Source organism: Dryobates pubescens, chromosome 15 (assembly GCF_014839835.1).
Source record: "Dryobates pubescens isolate bDryPub1 chromosome 15, bDryPub1.pri, whole genome shotgun sequence".
In the NCBI taxonomy this organism is placed as follows: Eukaryota; Metazoa; Chordata; class Aves; order Piciformes; family Picidae; genus Dryobates; species Dryobates pubescens.
The window spans coordinates 18,846,586-18,862,935 of NC_071626.1; positions in this window are offsets into that span (position 1 = coordinate 18,846,586).

The following is a 16,350-nucleotide window of genomic DNA, read 5'->3' on the forward strand; positions in this document are numbered from 1 at the left end:
CCCTGTAATTTAACCAGTAAGAATTATAGGTCACTTTGTTACATAGCTAAAAGATTATCTTCTCCCTGTATTTACTACTTGTCTCTGGGCATTACACTTTTCAGCCTTCTACATTTTGAAGAGAAACATCCTCATTGGTATGCTCTGCTAGTTTTCTATTCACCACTCTCAGTGGATGCAATTTTAGGATTGATTTCACCATTCATTTAAATGGGACCAAAAAAATCATGGTACAGGGCTGATCCTCTGAACTGTTGAGCTGTAAGAGACAAGGTGATGCTGACTACTTTCCTTGTCTGAGCATAGCTCTAACCAGGGAAAACTTGGTTTAAAACATGGAGAGGGGTCCTTTTGGGGGGGAAAAAAAAAGTTATGTTTTTTGTCAAAACCATTTAGTGTGAAGAGAAAAAAAAAAATCACTGTATGAAGACTACTGCAGGGAAAACTTTATGAGTTTCATTCTAAATGTCCTTATTTTGCTTTCATTCTCATTGCCGTGACTATTAAAAGCAAGGTACACAAATAGCCATGCACAACAAACTACTGAGAAATCGAAGTGGCAAGGGGATACAAAAGGACACAGTCTCAAGCTGAGCCAGGGAAGGTTTAGGCTGGAGGTTAGGAAGAAATTCTTCACAGAAAGAGTGATTGGCCATTGAAATGGCCTGCCCAAGGAGGTGGTGGAGTCACCATCACTGGAGGTGTTTAGGAAGAGACTGGATGGGGTGCTTGGTGCCATGGTTTAGTCGATTAGATAGTGTTGGGTGATAGGTTGGACTCGACGATCTCAAAGGTTTCTTCCAACCTGGTTAATTCTATTCTATAACCAGCTAACACCTTGGGTCTGTGTAGGCACAAGAGAAACCCATCTGCCCATCTTAAACATAAGGAAAAAGTTTGAGTTTCCTTCTTGGAGACTTTCAAAACCCATCCAGATGTGTTGCTGTGCAACCTGCCCTAGGTGAACCTGCTTTAGCAAGGATCTTGGACTAGATAATCTCCAGAGGTCCCTTCCAATCCCTACCATTTTGTGATTCTGTAAATACCAGCAACCCACAGTGAAACATGTTGATTTCTTTGCTCTTCTTACAAAAACAGTTTAAGGGCTAATGTTTGCCAAGCATCAGCTCAATCACTCCATTTTATCCTATCTTTAAAAATTGTGAAGGCTGCTGATTTGCACTGACTGAAGTTTCGCTTCCTACATCAAAGCCTCCTGTTTGTATCATCATTGAAACATTCTGCTCCCATACCACACAACAGTTTCAAACCATGCATCAGGTGCTTTTGATAACAAAATAAGGACAGAGATGAGAGAGTTCATGCCCTGTCACATCCCCACAAAAATCACTCCTGTAACAGGTTCTGTATGTACCATGCACATGTCTGGTGGCTCAGATGTTTGCCTATGGTAACAATCACTTACGTCCTGAGCTATGAAATCACTTATAATATGATCAGATTTTAAAATAACCTAGCATAGCCATAACATTGCATCTGTTCAAAGCCTTGAGAAAGTTTCTTTCTAAAAAAAAAAATAGTTATAGAACAATTTTGGTTGGAAAAGACATTTAAGATGATCATGTCCAGTTGTTAACCTAGCACTGACGAGACCACCACTAAACCATTTCCTTAAGCACCCAATCCACACATCCTTTGAATTCTTCCAGGGATGGTGAATCAGCCACTTCTTTGGGCAGCCTCTTCCGGTTCTTACCAACCCTTTCATGAATAATTTTTTCCTAGTACCCAATCTAAACCTACCTTGGCATAATTTGCAGTCATTTCCTCTTCTTCTGTCAATTTGTTAGCTGGGAGAAGAGATAAACCCCCACCTTGCTCCAACCTTCTTTCAGGGAATCATAGAGAGCAATGAAGTCTCCTATCAGCCTCCTTTTCTCCAGACTGAATAACCCAAATTCCCTCAGCTGCTCCTCATAATACTTATGCTCTACACCCTTCACCAGCCTTTTTTTTCCCCCTCACAATTCTGTTACTTCCAGTCACTGTTGCTTAATAACTCACATAAAATGGCATGGAAGACTTATTTCTTTAGTTAAAGCAGAATGATTTAAAGGTATGATAAAGCAATAATTTCACTGTAACATTAAATGTTCTTTCATACACTGAGGAGAATGATTCATCTGCTCTCTAGTTTTTCTTTTAAGTAGTTTGTACTATCAATAAATTAGGCTTACAGCCATTTGCATGTACAATTGATCTTCCAAATCTGGGCTGTTGAAAGCAAGCCTTGTCTCCCTCTCTGTGTAGTAAGCAGACCTCTCTCTCTTCGCTGCTTTAATTTGGTTTAGTAGACAACTTACATTTTGGTGTTAGAGTGAATGAATCATTACACTGATTTTAGAAAAAGCAGAGTACTGAGCACAAAGCTTGAGCAGTACTGAGCACAAAGCTTGAGCAGTACTGAGCACAAAGCTTGAGCAGTACTGAGCACAAAGCTTGAGCAGTACTGAGCACAAAGCTTGAGCAGTACTGAGCACAAAGCTTGAGCAGTACTGAGCACAAAGCTTGAGCAGTACTGAGCACAAAGCTTGAGCAGTACTGAGCACAAAGCTTGAGCAGTACTGAGCACAAAGCTTGAGCAGTACTGAGCACAAAGCATCTAGGGGTTTAATTTTACTCATTAACTCAACATTACAGTGCAGCTCTGGCTTTACACCAAGGATGCATTAGCAACACATGGATCCCTCCTACATCTGTACTTCATCATGCTCCATCTTGCCTGTTACTTCTCTTTTGCACTTGGGGCAGCAGAACCAAGAAAGATGCCCTAGCAATACTGAAAATGCTCAAACTCTCTTGTTAAGAACGAGTTTGTCACACAGGTCATACCACAGCTCCATTCCAGATATGCCCAAACAAATGATGACATTGCTGGAAAAAAACAAAAACAAAACCAAACCACTATGGGGATACAGTAGCAATATGGAGCTGTTCCACCAGGAAAGCTTGTCAGGAAGATTCTAAATGAGGTCCATACAGACAGGAGCAGAAGATGAGAGAAAAATAAAGCTGGGACTCTTAGAATTCTATGACAGTAAATTCCCTCAGGTTTCTAACAGAAAGAAGAAATTATCTCACCACCAGTTGAATAACATTATTAGAGAGAAGCACTATTGTGCAACAGCTGTCATGTAAGAGCACGATAACATTCAGAAACAGAGGTACTGAAGAGCATCAAATGTGTCTTGGGCTGGAGGAGAGAATGGATGGGAGGGAAATTGTCTTCTTTTTTTTTTCTGCAGGGAAGTGGTAGCACAAAATATTTAGGGAACAAAAATCAGCACAATTACTCTATTATCATACTCTTTTAATATAGCTTGCCACTACATCAGCCTCTCAAGCTCTATTTTGAACTAACCTAGGAAGATTCCCTTCCCCCCCTTTTTGATTTGCACAGCCATCTACCAAGGAATACACCAGAAAACTCGTGGATAAAAGCAAGTCAGGTAAAGAAGCAGTGCTCAGTACAAATCATTTCAGGTTAAGGTTTTCAGCTGAGTTTCAGGGCATGTCTAGCTGGTGGAAAGAAGCATATCTTCTGTAACTTTATCAAATCTTTTTTAGTTAGAAGCACTTTCCTTTTTTCCCCCCTAAGATTTTTAATGGGAAAAGAGTGCCACCAGACTATTTCTATCCCCTGGCTCAAGTGCCCCTTCACTGAAAGCATTTGGGATTCCTTATGATTCATTCCAGCCCACTCTAGCATACCCCTGTCCTGCTGCAGTGCAGTATATGTACATTTTATTTTCCAAAGATATTCAGCAACCAGAAATCTGAAGGAGCATTCTCAGAATCAGTTGTAATTTCACAGAATCATTCGGGTTAGAAAAGACACTTGGGATCATCAGCTCCAACCATCACCCCTGCTCTACCACGTTCACCACTAAACCATATCGCTAAGCAGCACATCTAAATGACCTTTAAACACCCCCAGGGACGGTGACTCCACCACCTCCCTGGGCAGCCTGTTCTAATGCTTGACCACTCTTTCAAGGAAAAAATTTTTCCTCATGTTCATCCTAAATCTCCCCTGGCACAACTGTTCTATCTCAGAAAAGAGCAGCACCTACCTCTCTCATCCTTTCAGCAAGGTGTAGAGATCAATAAGGTCTCCCCTCAGCCTCCTCTTCCTCAAACTAAATAGTCCCAGTTCCCTCAGCTGCTCTTCATCAAACTCATTCTCTAGGTCCTTTACCAGCTTAGTTTGCACCTGCTCCAGCCCCTCAACATCTTTCTTGTATTGGGGTGCCCAAAACTGAACCCAGCACTCAAGGTGAGGCCTCACCAATGCTGAGTACAGGGGGACAATTTCCCACCAACTACCAGACCATTTGCTCCCCTTTTAACAGTGAAATCACTAGTGGTTACTGCTTTACAAACTTGTGGAAGCTTGCCCACGAAAGCAGAGACAGATTGGCTAGAGGTTGTCTCCTGAATCAGGAGAAACGAGATACAGCTATTACCAACCGAATGAAACCAATCAGGTTTTTGTCAGCTCTGTGTGTGTTCCCTGACACCCAAGCTGATTAAATGGATATGCCACACTCTCACTAAAGGAGAGTTTTCATAAGGGACTGTCTAATTAGGAAATTTTCCCACTTCAATTACAACTACTGCCACAACGATTAGATACCGTGCTTGCAAGCATGATTAATAAGAAAAGGAGATTGGAAGCCTTATCATCCTACTGCCTGCTGTCATCTGTGGGCGATCAAGGCACATCATCGTGGCTCAGGGTGGAAGGTGGAGGTTTCACCATCTGATTAGCTTGCCTTCTCTTGCAGGCCTGTTAAATGACCAGCTAATCACAGCAGAAAACAATAAATAAAGCTATTATCTGGGGCAAGGCACAAAGGTAAGAGCAGGATGAAGAAAATACAGCAACAATCACACAGAATCACCAAGGTTGGAAGAGACCTCAAAGATCATCAAGCCCAAACTGTCACCACAGACCTCAGGACTAAACCATGGCACCAAGTGCCATGTCCAATCCCCTCTTGAGCACTTCCAGGGACAGTGACTGCACCACCTCCCTGGGCAGCCCATTCCAATGGCTAACAACTCTCTCTGTGAAGAACTTTCTCCTCACCTCGAGCCTAAACTTCCCCTGGTGCAATGTAGACCTAGGACACAGGAAGTGGGAATGGCATTGGCATGAGGGATTTCATGCTTTGTTGGGTATTATTAATTAAATGCTTGGTATGTTCCCCAAGCATGTTTTCCTCTTGGCATGACAATTAATTTGTGCCCATTGTTCCCATCTCCAAGTGTCTGCTTTCCCCCAACAACAAACCATCTGCATTGCCCTGGGCCAAACTAATAAGAATTACCAAAATCATTGTAATTTACCCATTTAGACAATTGCTGTTAACTGTTTGACTGCTGAAAACGTTTCCCACTTTTGATTATCCCAGCAGTCAGTCTTGCACAGCTGACTAATTGCTCTGTGAATGATGTGGTTTACATGAAGGTTCACACTGCATGGAAAACAGAGAGAGCGTTCAGAGAGCTTGATTAGCCAAATGACCACCATGGAGACAATCAAACAAGCCAAATCAAAATATGGTTGGGGGGTGTTTTTGCTTCATCACTGCCTCTGTGCCATTACAGTGTGAGTGAATATATAAATTCTTGGACAGAATGTTCTGTACATACTGAAAGAGTACAAAATTGCTTGTGCTGAAGCATAGGCTGCTTTCCAAGCTATGATATTTGCCTATACTAGCGCATCTGCTGTGGCTGTTAACTTTAAATTGAAGAGGAAACCCACTCAGAGTTAAGTGTCTACATTTTTACTCAGTGCCTTGATCAGGTTTTGAAGTCCAGGCTTAGTCTGTGGAGCTTGTTGGTCTCACATACGAATCATAAAATCATACAATGGTTTGAGATGGCAGAGGTGGTAAAAATCATTTAGTTCCAACCCCCCCTGGCTGTGGGCAGGGACACCTTCCAACCTGGCCTTGAACACCTCCAGGGAGGGAGCATCCCTGGGCTACCTGCTTCGGTGTCTCACTGCCCTTGCTGTCAAGAATTTCTTCCTAATCTCCAGTCTCAGCCTGCCCTCCTCAAGCTTCAATCCATTCCCTCTCATCCTGTCACTACAAGCCCTTGGAAGAAGTCCCTTCCCATCTTTTTTGTTGGCTTCTTTCAGGTACCGGAAGGCTGCTCTACAGAGCCTTCTCTTCACCAGGCTGAACAGCCCCAACTAAAATCATAGAAAACTCTCTCAGCCTGTCCTCACAGGGGAGGTTCTCCAACCCTCTGATCACCTTTGTTGCCCTCCTCTGGACCTGCTCCAGCAGCTCCATATCCCTCTAGTGGTGGGGGCACCCGAACTGGAGGCAGTGCTGCAGGTGGGGTCTCAGCAGAGCAGGGGGGCAGAATCCCCTCCTTGTCCTGCTGCTCTCACTGGTTTGGATGCAGCCCAACACACAGCTGCCTTCTGGGCTGCCAGTGACCATTGCTGGCTCATGGGAAGTTTGTCATCAACTGACACCCCCAAGTCCTTCTCCTCAAGGCTGCTCTCCAGCCACTCCTCACCCATCATATATTAGTGCCTGGGGTTGCCCTAGCCTGGGTGTAGGACCTTGCACTTGGTCTTGTTGTACTTGATGAGGTTGGCTTGGCCCCACCTCTCCAGCCTGTCCAAGTTCCTTTGGATGGATCCCTTCGCTCCATCTGGACTACACAGCTTGGGGTCATCTAGGTACTTCCTGAGAGTGCCTCAATCCCACTGTCCATGTCACTGACCAGGTAAACATCACTCCCAAGCCATCCTATCACTACAGTTACAAAGATTAAACATCTGTAAGCTTCTCTATCTGATTCACAGCCTCACAGTTTGCACACAGGCCTCAGCTGATTGGATGTCTGATTTAATTGTAATACATTAGCTCGATCTACTTTTCAGTACTACCTGATAATACATACAGGCAGGATTTACAAGCTCAGCTTTTATCATTTGGACATTCAGAAATCCTCAGAGAGGACAGAACTTTACCTCTTCTGCTATTTGCAGCTGCAGCAGAAAGAAAAAGAAAATCAAACCCAAGAGCTATAAAATTACCTGCTGACACTCCCAATTCCTGTGCAAATTTCTGAGTCAGAAAAATTGAATGCTTTAACAAATCACAAATGATCTCTGTGCAGGGAGTGCAGGAGCAGGCAGGAGCAGTGGGGCTGGCTGGTCCTCCTTGCCCACTGTGGTGGATTAACGCCCATTCTGAAAAGGGACAAAACAGGGCGGAGGGCTTGCGGGTGCTTTGCCCTCCCTGCAGGGTGTTTTCCCCCCCTGGGGAACTGTGTCTGTTCCACTCCCCCCTCCCTGCCCAGCTAGGGTATAAAAAGCAGGACATTGCAGTCATTAGGCCTCCTTTTGGCTCCTGCCTCTCCTGGATGAGAGCTACTGCGGCTGCCTTCCTGCTCCTCTGCCACGTGGTCGGGCCTGATCCTTCTCCCTGCTGCCTCCGCGCCTCTTCAGAGAGAGACTGGTTTTGTCTTCTTCTTCTTCTTCTTTGTCCCCATTCATCCTTGTTCCTTGCCCTTGTGAACCTTACCTGTTATTGCTTTATATATATATATAACAATATATATAATATAGTAATAGGTATATATATTATAATAATATTATATATATATATAGTTTAAAGACAACTCTTTACCTCTCTACTTCCAAGCCAACTCCAAATTATTGTTTGGTGCATTTGCTCCTTTCCTTTTTTTTCCCCTCTCTGTTGGGGGGGGGGGGGGGGGGGGGGGGGGGGGGGAGTGCGGGGGGGAGGAGACAGGGGAGAGATTCTCAGCCTTGCCCCCATCTGAGCTCTTAACTCCCAGTTAAGGCTTAAACCACCACACCCACAAAGGGACCTGCTGGCGTAGCCACACGGGAGCGTGCAGGCTGCAAGGAGAGGGTTTGGGCACGAGCTGTGGAAGAGGTGGAGATTTCATCTCTCTGCAGAACAAACTCTGAGGCTTGGTAACTTTTTCATTTGGAGTTGCTGTAAGGAGCAAAAAGGAAATGTAAACTCCATATACCCCAGCAAAACATTGCCAGAGAGGTGGTCAAGGTCCACTGGTGAAAACTTTCTACACTTGTATTTCAGGATGTTAGGGACCTATCTTACTTTACTTCAGATTCCTTTCCGAACAACACACAAGCAACTAGAAGAGATTCATGCTCCTAGGTGGGACACTATTTTGTATGTGTCAGCTTATCCAGGGAAGGAAATCAACAAAAACTGCTCTCCATCCTAGGCAGGTCTTGAGACATAAAAAACATAAAGAGGAATGAGAGGGGAGGGAATAATAAACAACAATAATAATAAACACATAAAAGGCAAGACTCCAGGGAGCTGTAAAAATGTATTCTGTTGAAAGTTACCTCTCAAGTACAGCAGAGAGGATGTGAAGTTGTGGCATCTGGACTGCAGCATATATCATTGTTTGTTAGAAACCAAGAATAGAGTGGAGTAGAGTAGAGTAGAATAGAATAGAATAGAATAAACCAGGTTGGAAGAGACCTTTGATATCATCAAGTCCAACCTATCATCTAACACTATCTAATCAACTAAACCATCAGGCACTTGTCCCAACCTACCAACAATGCCTTGAAAACAGTAGTGGCTTTCCTTTCTAAATTGTTTCTACTGCCTCAAAATACTCTGCAGCCCCTAAAATAAAACACAAATGGGGTTCCAGTCTTTCTGGAAGCAGCACTTTCTCCCACAGAGGTGTGCATGATATTTTTTTCTTCTCCAGGCTGAACAGCCCCAGTTCTTACAGCCTGTCTTCAAAGGAGAGGTGCTCCACTTTCACAAAGCCACTGTCTCAGGAGGCTGCTCTGTAACCACTTTCACTTATTCAGAACCACATTTTTGGGGGGTGAGGAGAGTAAGTGCTGCAGAAAGTCATTGTTGTGTGGATTCTGTTGCACTGCTCCTATGAGAGAGAGAAGGTTTCGGTCTCAGCAGAATAATCTTGCAACAGCCTGGAGCAACCAAAAGCAATCTGGGCCTGGGGGTAGCTTTGATTTCATCAGGTTGTACTGGGGTTACACCAAAATGAGTCTTTTGCTGTTGTTTTCTCCACTTCTGCAAACCCAACACAATCAAGGAAGAAAAGAGAGGAGATTAACTTACCCATTTGAAGAATGAAACCCTGCCACTCACACATATCTGTTTAAGGACTGGTTTAGAGCAGAGGCAGGTTGCTCCAATTCACCTCATTCTGATCCTGCCACACTCTGATGTAAGGTGGTTTTAGCTGGCAGAAGTTGCTGGTGTTGGCTCTGCAGAAAGCTGTGCTGACACTGACAAAGATCTCTGACACTCTGTGTAGGAACAGGGCTCTGGCACAGGTACCAGCAGCTGACACATGGTGAGAGCCCTGACTGTGCTTGCCAGCTTTGAACAATGTCCAGGCAGTTTTCACCAAGTCAACATCTGTGCTATAAACACTTAAAAAATGACCTGGCTGAGCACAGCTGCAGAGTTTGGATTCAGAACAGCAAACCTCATCCCATCAGCAGCATTGGAGGGCAATGTTTCATAGAATCATGGAATGGTCTGGGTTGGAAGGGAACTCCCAAGGTCATCTAGTCCAAGCCCCTCTGCAGTCAGCAAGCAGATCCTCAACTACATCAGGTTGCCCAGAGCCCTGTCAAGACTGACTTTGAACATCTCCAAGGATGGGACCCCAACTACCTCTCTGGGCATCCTGTTGCAGTGTTACACCACCCTTATGGTGCAGAACTTGTTCCTAACATCCAATCTAAATCTGTTCTTCTCTCATTTCAAACCATTGCCCCTTTTCCTATCACTGCACGCCTTTGCAAATAGTCCCTCTGCTGCCTTATTGTAGCCCCCTTCAGGTACTGGAAGGCTGCTGTCAGGTCTGCCTGGTGCCTTCTCTTCTCCAAGCTGAACAACCCCAGCTCCCTCAGCCTGTCCTCATAGCAGAGGTGCTCCAGCCTCCTGACAATCTTTGTGACCCTCCTCTGGACCTGCTGCATCAGGGCCATCTCCATTCTGTGCTGAGTGCTCCAGAGCTTGATGCAGCACTCCAGGTGAGGTCTCACCAGAGCAGAATAAAGTGGCAGAATCAACTCTCTCAACCTCTTGGCCACACTGGTTTTGATGCAGCCCAGGAGTATGCTTGGGAGCATTGCAGCAAGGACAGGGGCTGCAGGGAAATCAAATTGCAGCTAGCCCAGAGGTGAGTAGATGTGGAGATATTTTAGTTTTTATGCTCAGAAACATTTGACTGTATTAAAGGTGGCAACTAATTTAGGAACTGGAAGAAGGCAAATTGCAGTTCTGGGCACAAAATAAATCACCACAGTACTACTCACAGCTGAATAGTCATTACATGCTGCAAATGGATGGTATGAAGAGAACAAGCTTAACGTGGATTGGAATACATAAAACACAGATATGATTGATCCCTCCCCCCAAAATCCATACTAAAATAAAGCTGAAGAAGTAATTCATGTTGAAACGCCTTAAACATGGCAAAGCAAAAGAGAAATCAGCAACAGTAAGAAAGAAAGTGAAGTTAGAGCAACAATCATCGAATCATAGAATTGTTAGGGTTGGAAGGGATCTCAAGGATCATGCAGTTCCAGCCCCCCTGCCATGGGTAGGGACACCTTACACTAGATCAGGTTGCTCACAGCCACATCCAGCCTGGCCTTAAATACCTCCAAGGATGAGGCTTCTACCGCCTCCCTGGGCAACCTGTTCCAGTGTCTCACCACCCTCATGGGGAAGAACTTCCTAACATTCAATCTGAATCTACCTATTTCTAGTTTTATTCCATTCCCCCTAGTCCTATCATTACCTGACACCCTAAAAAAGTCCCTCCCCAGCTTTCTTGTAGGCCCCCTTCAGATACTGGAAGGTCACAATAAGGTCTCCTCAGAGCCTTCTCCAACTCCCTCAGTCTGTCCTCATAGGAGAGGAGCTCCAGCCCTCTAATCATCCTCATGGCCCTTCTCTGAACGCATTCCAGCACCTCCAGATCCTTCCTGTAATAGGGACTCCACAACTCCAGAACTGGATGCAGTACTCCAGGTGGGGTCTCACCAGAGTGGAGCAGAGGGGGAGAATCACCTCCCTTGACCTGCTGGCTATGTTTCTCTTGATGCAGCCCAGGATATGATTGGCTTTCTGGGCTGCAAGTGCACACTAGTGGCTCATGTTGAGCTTCTCATCCACCAGCACCCCCAAGTCCTTTTCTTCAGGGCTGCTCTCAAGCCAGTTGCTACCCAGCCTATATTGGTACCTGGGATTGCCCTGACCCAGATGTAGGACCTTGCATTTGGTCTTGTTGAACCTCATGGGGTTGTCATGAGCCCACCAATTGCTCCAGATGCCTTGGGACAGACAGAGTATCAGAAATAACCCTGAATATGCAAGCCTGACATGGTGGAAGAGTTGCAGAAGGCAACCTATTAGTGTCAGAAACCACAGGATCCATTGCTTCTATTGCAAACCTGGACTGTGCTGCTGCATTGGAGGCCTCCTGCATATCTGTGCACCTGTGGCCCTTCACAGTGCCAGCTGTGATGGGGATCAAGACTGTCTGCAGGGAGACAGCTCTAAACAAATGCTATTGCTACCAGATGGGGTTTCTGGAGAGCTTCTATGAACTGAACTGGAGGCTCCAGCACAGTTCCCAGGAAGCAGCTATCCATCCTGTTAAACACCATGGGAGAGGCTGCCAACAGCACAGGCTTGCACTCTTGGCAGCAAAGCAAGGACTGGCTGTGGTCCTGCCCAGACAGTCAGGTTGTCAGAGCAGTGTACAGCTGTGGCTTTTCTGCTGCCTTCAGAGGAGCACTCCTGGGATGCTGTCCTGGCATTTTTACAGAAAAGAGGGGAAAAAATAAATACAAGAAAAAATTCAAGCTATAAGGGACACCTTTAGTGGATTGGAGAGAAGAAAGAAAGAAAAGGGGGGGAGGGCAGGGGGGGCAGGGGAGGGAGGGAAAGAAAGAAACCAAAACTTAAAGAGTGAGTATCTTCATAGAAAATAAACTGCAGTGTCAGACTAAGTCAAAGATAGATCAAGACAGATCATCTTGGCCCTACAAGAGTGTGACTTCAAGAGGGAATTTTCAGCTCCTCTTTCACTTTAAAGTTAGTTAAAAATCAAGAAAAAAAAGGGGGAAAAAATCACTTCCATTCATTTCCCCCTGAGTTCCTCGTGAGAATAGAACATTCTGCTACACATTTTTACCATGTTCTGCAAAAAGTATTTCAGAGGTCATCTTAATTGCTGCAAAAAGAGCTTCTCTCTTCTGACAGTGCCTTTTTTTTTAATGACTCATTTATGCACTAGAGTCAGTGGCTAATATGCATTTTGCATATAGGTTTATGTCCTGTGCTCTGCTCTGGTACCTCCTCCCTTGGCAGGGTGGAGCAAGGAAATGTAAAAGATCCTAAAAACGTGTTTGCTGACACAGGTAAGGCAGGGAGGGGGATGTTGATAAACTCTGCACTGACCCAGTTCAAAGTAGGGCGCTGTGCTTCATGCACTGTTGTCCGCACATCTGTCCGAGGGAGATGTGCTGGAAGAGCTTCTGTCCTCACTGGTGGATCTCACTGCCTTGCCTCTAACTCCCCTAGTACCACAAACAGGCAGGCAAAAGGCCTGTGCTTGCTGCAGTGCAGCCAGGACTTAGGAAAGCACCTTTCTGCACTTTGTCACCTCTAACACCAGTATTGAGATGCAGAACCACAGAATGGTAGGGATTGGAAGGGCCCTTTGAAGATCACCTAGTCCAACACCTACACTGAAGCACGTCTGCCTGGATCAGGCTGCACAGTAATGAGTCCTGGCGTGTTTGAAAGTCTTCAGAGAAGGAGACTCCTTAACATCTTCCCAGGGAGGTGGTGGAGTCACCATTATTGGAGGTGTTCAGGAGAAGAATTGATAGGGTGCTTGGTTGCATGGTTAAGTTGATTAGGTGGTGTTGGATGATAGGTTGGATGCGATGATCTTGAAGGTCTCTTCCAACCTGGTCTATTCTATTCTGTTCTGTTCTGTTCTGTTCTATTCTATTCTACTCTACTCTACTCTACTCTACTCTACTCTACTCTACTCTACTCTATTCTCTGCCTGCTCCAGGGCTCTGGCACCCTCAAAGTAAAGAAGTTTTTCCTTATGTTTTTGTGGAACCTCCTGTGTTCTAGTTTATGTCTGTTGCCCCTTGTCCTATCATTGGGAACCACTGAAAAATGTCCAGTCCCATCTTCTTGACCTCCACCCTTTAGATATTGATAAGATCCCCTCTCAGTCTTCCTTTTTTTTCCAGGCTATAGAGCCCCAGGTGTCTCAGTCTCTCATCATAAGAAAAGATGCCCCAGTCCCCTAATGATCCTTGCAGTCTTCTGCTGGATTCCCATCAGTAGTTCCCTGCCCCTCTTGAACTGCAGAGTCCAGAACTGGGTACAATACTTCAGGTGCAGCATCACCAGGGCAGAGCAGAGGGAGAAGAGAACCTCCCTCAACCTGCTGGCCACACTTCTTGGTGCAGCTGCCAAAATATACCATAGAGCAATGGGCTTTTAATTTGAGGTAAAATCAAAATGACTTCACAGCTTAGTCTGCTCTCATCTCCCAACACTATCTCACTGTGTCTTAGGTCCATAAATAGATAGTCCATGAGCCATGAGAACCCTGGGCTTCAGGCCTGTGCAAATACTGGGTCAGCCCTAAGAGCTGATATTGTGGTACTCCACACCATATCATGAGGATGTCAAAAGTTAGGCTTGGAAACTAAAAATAAGAAAACTCCAACCGATCTATTGTTCTTTCCTCCCACACAGACCCCAGACTCCTCCACCTCATTTTGTAAATGGCAGAGTTCCCAAATCCAGATGCAGCAGGGTGTGAGAGCCTTGCAGACACTGGCAACAATTTCCCTCACGTTTTCAAAGCAGAAACGAAAGGCATTATCCATTTCCCAAAGCTTCTTTCAACAGATGGGCTCAGAGACTCTACCTATACCAATATTTATGCCCAGTGATTTCCTTGGGCCCAGTGCCAGCCTTTAACCACATCCAGAAACCCCTGCCCCAAGCAAGAGACTGGCATACAAAGTGCCTTTGGGAATGGTCCCCGGATTGTTCTAATTCCTAAGCTGTGCCTGGTAAACACTTGGGAGACCCCCAGCTGGCAAAGGCATGGGATCATGCTGACAGCTTCCCAGTATAAATGGTTGTGTTCCTGTGCCTGGGAGCCAGCCCAGGCACCATGGAGTTGACTAGCGGAGATGCAGACATAACGTCTCTGGCAACAACAAATTGCAGATCATAACTCATCCTTATTTCTCCAGCATGGGAGTCCACTGAGGACAACTCAAAACACCAGGAACCACTCTGTTACACCACGTTTAGACTCATCTCCCCCTGCTGAAATCAGCTGCTACAGTCAAGTCATTATTCAGCCACCGAACAGCCTTGCATGTGTTTAAACAAAAGGCTTTTTGCATCACCCTCTAAGTGTGGTGCTGGCCAACCCAAGCCACTCTAGGATAGGAGAGCTCTGTATGGCATATTTATTCTTTCAGGAAAACAAACCAAAAACTCATCCCCACAGCCAGCTGTATTCCCAGTGATTTTGGAAGGATCATTTTCACTAGTCCAAGCGGAAGAGCCTGTCCAAGAGCAACATCATTCTTAGAAAGAGCAAAGCTGACAGCTGCGAAGATCCAGGTCCCAACAATGTCCTAGACTGAATTTGAAAGCTGCCCAGAATTTAGATAACCACCACTGGATCCTTTTGGAAATTCACTCTTCTGTTGTTGTAACAAAAAGCTGAGATGAGGGTATTCAGCATTCAGATTGCCACATCTGACAAGGACATGTGGAGAGAGTATCAGCAGCCTTAAACTCTAAAATCACAGAATCACCAAGGTTGGAAGAGACCTCCAAGACCATCAAGTCCAACCTGTCACCCAACACCTCATGACTACTAGACCATGGCACCAAGTGCCACAGCCAATCCCTTCTTGAACACCTCCAGGGATGGTGACTCCACCACCTCCCTGGGCAGCACATTCCAATGGCAAATGACTCTCTTGGTGAAGAACTTTCTCCTCACCTCCAGCCTAAACTTCCCCTGGCACAGCTTGAGACTGTGTCCCCTTGTTCTGCTGCTGGTTGCTTGAGAGAAGAGACCAATCCCCTCCTGGCTACAACCTCCCTTCAGGTAGTTGTAGATGGCAATAAGGTCTCCCCTGAAGCTCCTCTTCTTCAGGCTAAACAATCCCAGCTCCCTCAGCCTCTCCTCACAGGGCTGTGCTCAAGGCCTCTCCCCAGCCTCACTGCCCTTCTCTGGACACGTTCAAGTGTCTCGATGTCCTTCTTAAATTGAGGGGCCCAGAACTGGACACAGGACTCAAGGTGTGGCCTAACCAGTGCAGGGTACAAGGGCACAATGACTTCCATGCTCCTGCTGGCCACACTATTCCTAATGCAGGCCAGGATGCCATTGGCCTTCTTGGCCACCTGGGCACACTGCTGGCTCATGTTTAGGCAGCTGTCAATCAGCACCCCCAGGTCCCTTTCTGCCTGGCTGCTCTCCAGCCACTCTGACCCCAGCCTGTAGCTCTGCATGGGGTTGCTGTGGCCAAAGTGGAGCACCTGGCACCTGGACTTGTTGAATGCCATCCTGTTGGACTCTGCCCATCTGTCCAGTCGGTCGAGGTCTCTCTGCAGAGCCCTTCTGCCCTCTAACAGATCAACATCTGCTCCCAACTTGGTGTCATCTGCAAATTTGCTGATGACTGACTCAATCCCCTCATCCAGATCATCAATGAAGATATTAAAGAGGATGGGGCCCAGCACTGATCCCTGGGGGATGCCACTAGTGCCTGGCTGCCAGCTGGATGTGGCACCATTCACCACCACTCTCTGGGCTCAGCCCTCCAGCCAGTTCCTAACCCAGCACAGAGCACTGCTGTCCAAGCCACAGGCTGACAGCTTGGCCAGCAGTTTGCTGTTGAACCTGGTAGCAATATTAAAGACTTGCAGCAACACTGAGAATTCCCATCAGAAGTGTAAATAACTAGCAAATGTTTCCCATACATATTTCTGGGCAGTTTCATTTCTGCTCTTTTCAGATCAGACTCAAGTAGAGCCTCTAATTCTTTTGCCTCCAGATTCTTTTGGTGAACTAAACTTGAACTCATCTCACATTTTTGTTAATCCTGTGTAATTTTTCCAGAAATCTTGCTGCTCTGCTCTTTAAATCCAAACCATCTGTCCACAAGTTTCTTTACACAGAAGTGAACTTTCCCCTCACACATCAAATTTACATGGG